Source organism: Psammomys obesus, unplaced genomic scaffold (genome assembly GCF_907164565.1).
Source record: "Psammomys obesus unplaced genomic scaffold, mPsaObe1.curated_primary_1811, whole genome shotgun sequence".
Taxonomy (NCBI): domain Eukaryota; kingdom Metazoa; phylum Chordata; class Mammalia; order Rodentia; family Muridae; genus Psammomys; species Psammomys obesus.
This window is the reverse complement of record NW_026596039.1, coordinates 17,958,181-17,967,006: the sequence shown is the minus strand read 5'-3', so window position 1 is coordinate 17,967,006 and position 8,826 is coordinate 17,958,181. Positions and strand designations below refer to the sequence as shown.

General features: G+C 44.4%; 1 protein-coding gene across 1 annotated transcript in view; it reads right to left on the bottom strand.

Annotated features, from left to right (window-relative positions):
* Positions 1-2,354: 2,354 nt before the first annotated feature.
* Hmg20a (high mobility group 20A) overlaps positions 2,355-8,826 on the bottom strand; it is a 76,022-nt gene continuing 69,550 nt past the window's right edge. The window contains exon 10 of the mRNA XM_055622127.1: positions 2,355-4,683. The gene's annotated coding sequence lies outside the window, so the exon portion shown is untranslated. The remainder of the gene's footprint in view (positions 4,684-8,826) is intronic.

Sequence of the window (8,826 nt, the reverse complement as noted above, 5' to 3'; positions counted from 1 at the left end):
TGAGAGATAAACTGTCTACTTGCCTCTGCCTCCCTGACTGCTTGGATTAAAGGCATGAGCCACTTAGAGACACTTCTTATTTAAGATTAGAGAGACACTTCTTATTTAAGTCATTGTTGACTTAGGTTTCTTTGAATGCAATCAAATCTAGTCCAACCAATTAGTGAGTTCTGGCCTCAGGGAAGATAGGTCCTATCTCAAAAAATAAGGCAGAGATCAGTAGAGGATGACCCTGCCCTTGCCCTACACACACACACACACAAGTAATATTTCCTCATTTGAAATTTAATTCAAGCTACCCCATGTCAGAACCATTTAAGTACACCTCTGTTAATTCCTACTAGTCTCTATCAATCTTTATTTACGCAGGTATTTATATGTACACCACTGCATGCCTGTCTGGAGGCTAGAAGAGGGTATCAGGTCACCTGGAACTGGAGTACAGTTGTAAGCCACTGTACTCTAACCCCCTCTGGAAGAGGATCCAGTTAGTACTTCTAACCACTGAGCTATCTTTCCAGCCCCAGAAATATGTCTCATGAATGCTTCTGTAGCCACAAACAATAAGCTAAAGTTTATTGTTTGGAGAGTCACACTGAGAACACACATATCAGTTTCACAGCTTCCTACTGATGCACCATTACAGATATTCACGGAAATCCTTCAGAAAATCTGCACTGCCTGCTCCTCATTTCCCAGTGCCGTTACTTAGGTTTCTCTTTGGAACTTACATTCCTGTTTCTAGTCAGAGACTCCCGAAGACACATATTTTCATGAAACAGTTTCTAGGCGAGTGGGCAGACACTTTTGACTCTCAGTCCCCTTTTCCTGAGCTGGCATGTGAGCCAGTGTTTACATTGGTAGGTATTTTAAAGTATACATGTGAGTACATGCTTTGTGACAAAGGTAAATAAACAGCTCAAAGAAAAAGCTCCTATCTTGGAAGTCCTGGTTATGAGGCAGGAAACTATTTCACAAAACCGGAAGTAGTTATAGCTTTTTCACCAAACAATACTTGAACATCCCCACCCTCACGGAGGGAATGTGATGACTGCAGAGCAGTTAGGAAAGAGCACGTGCTCCGGGCAAGCATTAGCACCTGCTTCGTTGTTGTCTTTTGCCAAGCCTGACCACCAGCTGCTGAAGCTGGGGAGAAGCTAAGGTGTGAACAGGAGACACCAACCCACACGGAAATCAGTTTGTTTCCCAGCTGTTGGGAAAAAGAAAGCTCTAAGAATTATGGGGTTATTTTCAAGTGGTGAAGAAGCAAAGGAGAAACAATGTAGCATTCATGAAAACAGGAAAACCTCTGTTGCCCACTCTATGTTCATTTCTTCCTCTCCCCTACTAAAACATCTAGACTGCGCAGTGATGTCCACACCACGATGGTGTTTCCAGGGTTCTGAGAGCCAGCTAGAGTGACGCGACTGTCAGTGTGAGTGTGCTTTCCAGGGAAGATGCTGGGAAATCAGCCTTGCTCATTTTGTCCATGCCTCCTCCTCTTCATGCTGCCAGGAATTTCAAAGGGCTGGCAGCTGGCCAAGTAGCTATGTTGGAACACAAGGTGACCTTGAGAGATAGGCTATGTTGTGGTACAGACAGGGACCTCTGTGTCAGTCTTTAACAGGCTTTTTTTTTTGGGGGGGGGGTGCATACTGTTTTATGAGCGAGTCACATTTCTGATTTAAGCCATTGTTGATTTAGGTTTCTGTTAAATGTAATCAAACCCGGTCCTAACTCTGGTACCATGATGGTTCTTGCCACTTTTCAAAATATGGTGGTTTCTTTTACCTACTTCTAGCCTTCTAACACTACTGTAGGAAAGCCAAGGCACTTGTGACGCTAGAAGAGGAGGCCTGAGAGGACACAACGCAAGGCTTTCCCATGCCATACACCTCCCTCCAGAAGAGCGAGTTCTTGAAGCCAAGGCCGCCTCATCCTCAAGATTTCAAAAGCATGGTAGAGAGTCACAAATCTCCTTTAAAAATATTTTGATTGGTAAGTGTGGTTATTTTTAAAAAGCAGAAACTTAAGCACAACATTTCTTCTGTCAAAAGAGCAACTAACAAGGGACTTTAGAGTCACTGACTTAAAAACATCCTTCAAGCTGCCTCCAGAATTCTACTGCCTCATAAAGCAAATTAGAACTCACTGTATTGTTGTAAGGAACATCGAAAGAGCTGCGCTGTCAAACAGGTAAAAGACACATTTTGAAGAAGCAATTAGTAAAATGAAAGTGTGACTGCTCTAAAAGCCTAACAGACTTGATTAATGGAGAGCTGACGAAGTCTTTCAGAGGGAAAAGCAGAAGCAGGGCTTTCTTGTTACAATCCAAGTAAAACTGGTCACATGAATTTAACGCAGAAAAGTTTTAATGAGACAAATGTCAAGCAAGCACATCAACTTCTTAAAGAAAATCTAAAAGTTTAATTACAAAACACTTGTACAGAAACCTGGCAATTTAACAGTTCCAAACACATGTACACAGTATTTCTTTTTCTAAAACTTGTCAGAAATAAAACCCCTCATCTCCCTTCCCCCAGCTGCTGCTGTGTTTTAATAAAAAGCAGGAAGGAAATGTGTAACACTGAATAGGTAACTGCCTGTTTCTTGAGGAGAGCATGTAGGTGCAGAGTCAACTATGAACCTACCCGGAAATAAATCCTTGTGTCAGGCTGCACCCTGACCACCTCCTCTTTGTTGAGCATGGAGGTGAGAAGAGGTGCCACAGACCAGCTCTACACAACCTGAATCCCAGCCACTGGAAGGCAGGTGTCAAGAGACTGGGGAGCTATTGCTGTGACAAGGATTCCATTCTGTAGGTTCTCTTCTGGCTACGCCAATGTCCCTAGACAAGATGAGGTATCACATCTAGAAAGAGGGGAATGATGATCTTTGGACCAAGTCATAGTCATAAAATCAGTGCTATGGAAGCGGCACAGAACTGCATACAAAGAGAGACAGCAATATGAGGAGGAAGGAAGAAAGGACAGGAAGCATCTGGCAGAAGGCAGACATAATCTTCCAGAACCAGCTTGGGTGTCCTTCTGCCACAGACAGCAAGTTCTAGCATTGGCTTAGGAGGCAAGCGATCTAAGCGGCAAAAGCAGCAGATGAGGGCAGGGAGCCAGGACAGCACAATGGCCGCAGAGCTCACTGGCTGTGCAGCAGTGAGGAAGGCGTCTTTTCCTAACTGTGTGGTGTGCAGGCTTCAGTGCATAAAGTGTGATGTGTTCACATAATTCTCCATTGTTACTACTGCTGTTTCCTTTGGACTATCCAAAAAAGCAAACAGGAGAAGAGAACACAGTGCTGAGGAGACAGGATGGTGCAGCCACATAATAGGGGCTCTGGATGTGCCCTGGTTTATGGGCATATTGTCACGGACCACACTATATCCTCCTGTCTTTGGTGGCCTACTGCCTAGATAATGGGCTCAGCATGCTCTGCTTTGGTTCCAAAGATCTCAGCTGCCACTTTTATCCTTGTGCTCTAGAGCATAAAAGAAAAATTAAAAATAAAAATAAAAAACCAAACCAAACCCAAAACCAAACCCAAACCAACCCTGAGGAGAGAAACAGAACCTGTTTTTTGTGGTTAAACAAAAATCCTTAAGGAGGGAGGGAAGGAAGCCTGTCTTTTCCACATAGGTTCCATAGATTCGGCAGTTAGTGGCTACAGAGGAAGACAAAACACAAGCAGATTCCACTGTGCCCTTTTATCAGCTCAAGAGCTTTCTTCCAAAGAAGCTCACATGATCTTAATGCTCCAATCTGTGCACTGAAGACAGAGTTGCTCAGTTTCCACTCAGTCAAATGTTGGGCTGTTTTCCAACACCAAATGTGTATTACTTTCCCTTCCTCCCTCTTCACCAGTGACCTTTTCCTTGGCAAAGGTGCTCCACAAGACACTGCCAACAGATGGGGACTGAAGAGCCTTGCTGTGGCTGGGACTCTGTGTCTGAGCAGGAGCAATGCTCAGAGAACAGCAGGCAGGACCAGGAAGGAAGGAGGGAGCATTGTCCTTCAGGGTAGCAATCACAGAGCCTGCTGAGGGCTGGCTCCCACTGAGCACCATGGAGGGCATGAAATACTGCCTTACTCCACAGGGCACTGTCAACAAGGACGCTCTCTTCTTTGGAGTCACAGCAGGGCAGTGATGGGAGAAGATTGGGCTCATCCAATGAGAATTCTCCTTCAGAGCCCCGCTGAGCAACAAAGCCCAGAGGTCAGAAAATGGAGCTATGTAACTTGGTGGGAGTGAAGGAAAGCAGTCCCCACCAGAGGCATTTAGAAAAGGGACGTCTAGGTAAGAAAACTGGAGTGGAATGTCACAATGAGAACCTTCCTTTCTGCTGTGGAGGAGATGTCAGTCTCAGGGTCACCACTGTCGGAAGAATGTATGCGCGTCTACTTGAGCAGAAATGGAAATGAGAGGACCCTAAGAAGACGAGGACAGTGAGGGGCTGTACACTCTCAGAGCTTCTCACATGGCATTTCTGCGGAGCTCACACATCCGCCTTTGCTGCTCCTTCACACAGCTTGCTGGGGTGAAGGCATTTCACTTACTGACAGTCTTGCACAGGGAGAGATGTGCAGTCCTCTGCCCCGTCTCAGTTCATATGTTCATGGATGACTTCTCATTCTGCACAAGCGAACATGGTCCATTTTGGAGCACTAAAATCTGTAGAATAAAGAGAGAGAGAGAGAGAAACAGAGAGAAAGAGAGAGAGATAACACCAAAAAGGTAACTGCCAATCAAAAGGAATTAGAGATTATGGATTTTAAAATGCTTTGTTTGATTTTTGAGAAAATATGAAAAAAATATGAAATAACAAACTCATAAAGCTTCAGGCAGCATCAGTGAGACATTTCAACATTTCAATGAGGAATACAGCACTGCTTCAGCAGCTGCTCATCAAAAAGCCATGATCAGACAAATCTAATGAGGGAAATTAGTGACTCACTTCAGTCCACAGGATGTATGGCCAATCAAAACCAGTTTTCCGTAACACAAAGCTCAAGATATCTGCCTGTACAGGAATGTGTTCTTATATGATAGCAATAGTTTCTTACTGATTAAGAATACAGTTATCAGACCAGCAAGATGGCTCAGTGGCTGGGGAAGTTGGCTGCCAAGCAGAGTGACCTGAGTTCTATCTCTGGGACCCACAGAGTGGAAGAAGAGAACCAACTCCTACAAGTTGTTTTCTGATCTCTATATCTACACTGTGGCATGTAAAAGTCCCCATGCATAGACAAAGACAGACTGACAGACAGAAAGACAAACAGATACAGTAAATAAACGTAATGAAAATAAATCACACAGAAAGAATAATTTTCACTCTTCAAACAGCCAAATCATGTGGTTCGATAGAAACTGGGCAATACAGAGACTATGGACAGTCATTAAAGTGATCTCCTCTCAACATAACACTCTCCTAGCTCCATTTGTGTCTCTAGGTGCTAGCTAGCCACAAAAGTGACAGCTAGGATACCTCTTCCATTCTGTTTCATAAAAATATTTTAAAAGTGGCTGGCCCAAAGTCACCAACATCATAATCATAGCATTTACCTTAACGCTCTGTTCTAAGTTTGAGCACCTCAGCCCTGCTTCACCCTGGTCACATTATGCTTCAGAAGCCCTTGACTGCCAGTTTAGACATGTTTAGCCCTGGTTCCTGACATCATCTACTCAGGTATCTTCAGATGCTGTATCTCGCCTCTTTGGGATTCAGCTTCTGCATAGACAAAATGCTGGTTTTCTGAGCTGGAGAAGAGGCCAATGGGTGAAGCGCTTCCGTGCAAGCATGAGGACCCTCGTAAGATGGGTGGGGGGTACACACTTAAAATGCCAGTGCAGGTGAGCCAGAGACAAGGAGACCTCTGGTGCTCACTGGCCTGCTGGTGTGCTCCAAATTCCCTGAGGTGACAGATGAGGATTCCAGACACCGCTCTCTTGGCTCTCACATGTGCACGCTTGAAAGAGTGCACTTACACTACAGATACATATAAGACACGCACACACAATGCTGGATTTCTAAAGGCCTTTTCCAGCTCCCATATGCTCTAAGACTTGTAAACTTGTGGCCTACTAGCTTCACTTTATTCACTGACTCCTGACAATGGCACGAAGCCTTTGCCAAGCTGGTGTCAGAGTAATTAATGGCACCATGAGTGCTGGGGGCATCAGGCCTAGCTGTCTGCCTATCCATATGTGTATAATGAGACCAAGCTAGTATTAATCACAGTCTTCCTAATTGTTTTCCTTGACAGCCGGGGGTGGGGGAGCTTGGTTACGTTTGCATGGGAAATTGTAACAATCTGTAGTAATAGAGCAGTTCACAGTTTCAGACATTTTCTTCAAGGACAAAATACTTTTGGTTAAAATCAAGGAGACTGATAATGGCCTAGGTTTTTCAAAGACGCCTCAGAGAGCAGCCACTACAGTTCACAGCTGTATGGCAGGCAGCTTTAGGAGGGTCTCACTGGCATATGCTCAAAGTGAAAAGCCACTTTTGGCTCCATAAGTGAACCCATTGCCCTCCCCTTAGGTGAAAAGACTCCATGTTATCAACTACTGGTTTCTTTCACAATCTTCCATGCTGAGTCTCCCAGCTCGCTCTTTTTAAGCCTACAAGAGTGGTAATTGGAAACACTGTGTGAGAAGGAAGATGAACTCCTTAGAGTCCCAGGCCTAGATTTACAAGCTGTTCCCTTTGTAAGTGGCAGGAGTGATGCCACTTCTTTATTCTACAGGGAGTGCCGCCATCTCTTAGAAGTCCAGTCCATTCCATCTGGCTGCTTGATAGAAGGACCATAATCTTGTTCTCATCTAAGCAGGACCAAAACTAAAGACTAATTAATTGTCTTACATGGTCACCACCCAAAGGCTCAACCAAGAAGGATAAAAACTATGTTGCCTTTGTCTCTGCTGGTACATGTGGCCTCATTAGATAGAGAGATATGAGCCTAATGTGTTCTCACACGTCTTGCTCAAACTCTAACCCAAGCTAGAGTTGAGGTTATGCAGATGAGGGCACTCCTGTACCTGGAGGGCAGAGATTCAAATGCACATCGCTCCCAAGGAGCACTCTGCTACTCCCTCGTGTGTGTTTAATTTATTTTCATTTCATGTGCACTGGTGTTTTGCCTGTATGTATGTCTGTGTGAGGATGGCAGATCCCACGAACTGGAGTTACAGACAGTTGTGAGCTGCCACGTGGGGCTGGAAACTGGACCTGGGTCCTCTGGAAAAGAAGCCAGTGCTCTTAACCACTGAGCCATCTCTCCAGTCCATCACTTGTTTTTTAATACATGGCTATATCACTATGTGGTCCAACCTTAAGACTTCCATCCAGATTTTGTCTGTAGGAAAGAAACAATTTGATCAATAGACCAAAGGACTGCCTATTTTAGAGATGTCATATTCCAAGGGCACCATGCTTCTATGAATTACAGCGAACAAACCCGCTTTCATTTAAGAAATGTTGTCTGGCCAGGTATGGCACTACAAGACACCTTTAACTCCAGTGTTTGGGAAGCACAGGCACGAGGAAGACCCTGTCTTAAAAAGAAGTGACATTTGGCCATCAGTACCAAACAGTCTTCAGGGAGCTTCTCTTTCGAAAACCTACTTTCTGTCCATCTCTTCTGCAGCCTGCTGCTACTCGTTTGTTGACTTGCCATTTCATTCATTCGTTCATTCTTCATTCGTGTGTGTGTGCGTGTGTGTGTGTGTGTGCGTGTGTGTGCGTGTGTGTGCGTGTATGTGTGTGTGTGTGTTGGGGGATGGTATGTACATGTAAGTATAGGTAACTACAGAGGCCAGAAGAGGGCATCAAGTCTCTTGGAGCTGGAGTTATGGGCAGTTGCAAGCAGCTATGTGGGTGCTGGGAATTGAATTTGGGTCCTTTGGAAGAGCAGCAAGTGCTCTTAACTAATAGTGAGTCATCTTCCCATTCTCCCTTTAAAATTTTTTTTGTTTTTATTTTTTTGAGACAGGGTCTCTCTATGTAGTCCTGGACAGTCCTGGAATTCACTGTGTAGACCAGGCTGGCCTTGAACTCACAGAGATCCTCTTACCTCTGCTAGGATTAAAGGAGTAAACATGAGTCACCATGCTCAGCATCCTTTAAAGAAATTTTTTTTTCAAGACATGGTTTATCTGTGTAGCCTTGGCTGTCCTTGACTTGCTTTGTAGACCAGGCTGGCCTCGAACTCACAGAGATCTGCCTACCTCTGCCTTCCCAAGTTCTGGGATGACAGGCATGCACCACTGCACCTGGCTAAAAAATTTTTTTTAAAATTGGTATGTTAGCCTTGATGCTCACCATGTAGACTAGGTTGAGGTTGAGCATGAACCTGTGGGGGGTGACTTTCCTGGCTTTCTCTCCTAAGTGCTGAGATTACATGCTCAGCTTCACTGTTTGTTTAGGAATGTGGGTGAGTGTTTGTATGGATGCTCATGCCAATTAGACATTCAAGGCTGTTTCTCAAGAGCCACCAAAAAAACTTTCATTTTTTGAGAAAGATCTTTCACTAGTCTGGAACTCACTAATTAGGCTAAGCTGACTGGCCAGCAAGGTCCAGAAGGCACTGTCTCTTCCTCCTCAGTGTAAGAATTAAAGATATATTAGCGTACCTGGCTGTTTTATGCAGGTTCTGGGATGAAAACTCAGGTCCTTGTACTTAGGTTTTAGATACTTAATGATTGAGCTACTTCTCTAGATCCGTTTGTTTGCTTTTTCAGACACTCTTACTAGTGCTAGCCCATGATGGTTTTGGACATTTCTTTTCCTTTAGCCTCATAAGGTCTAGGACTGCA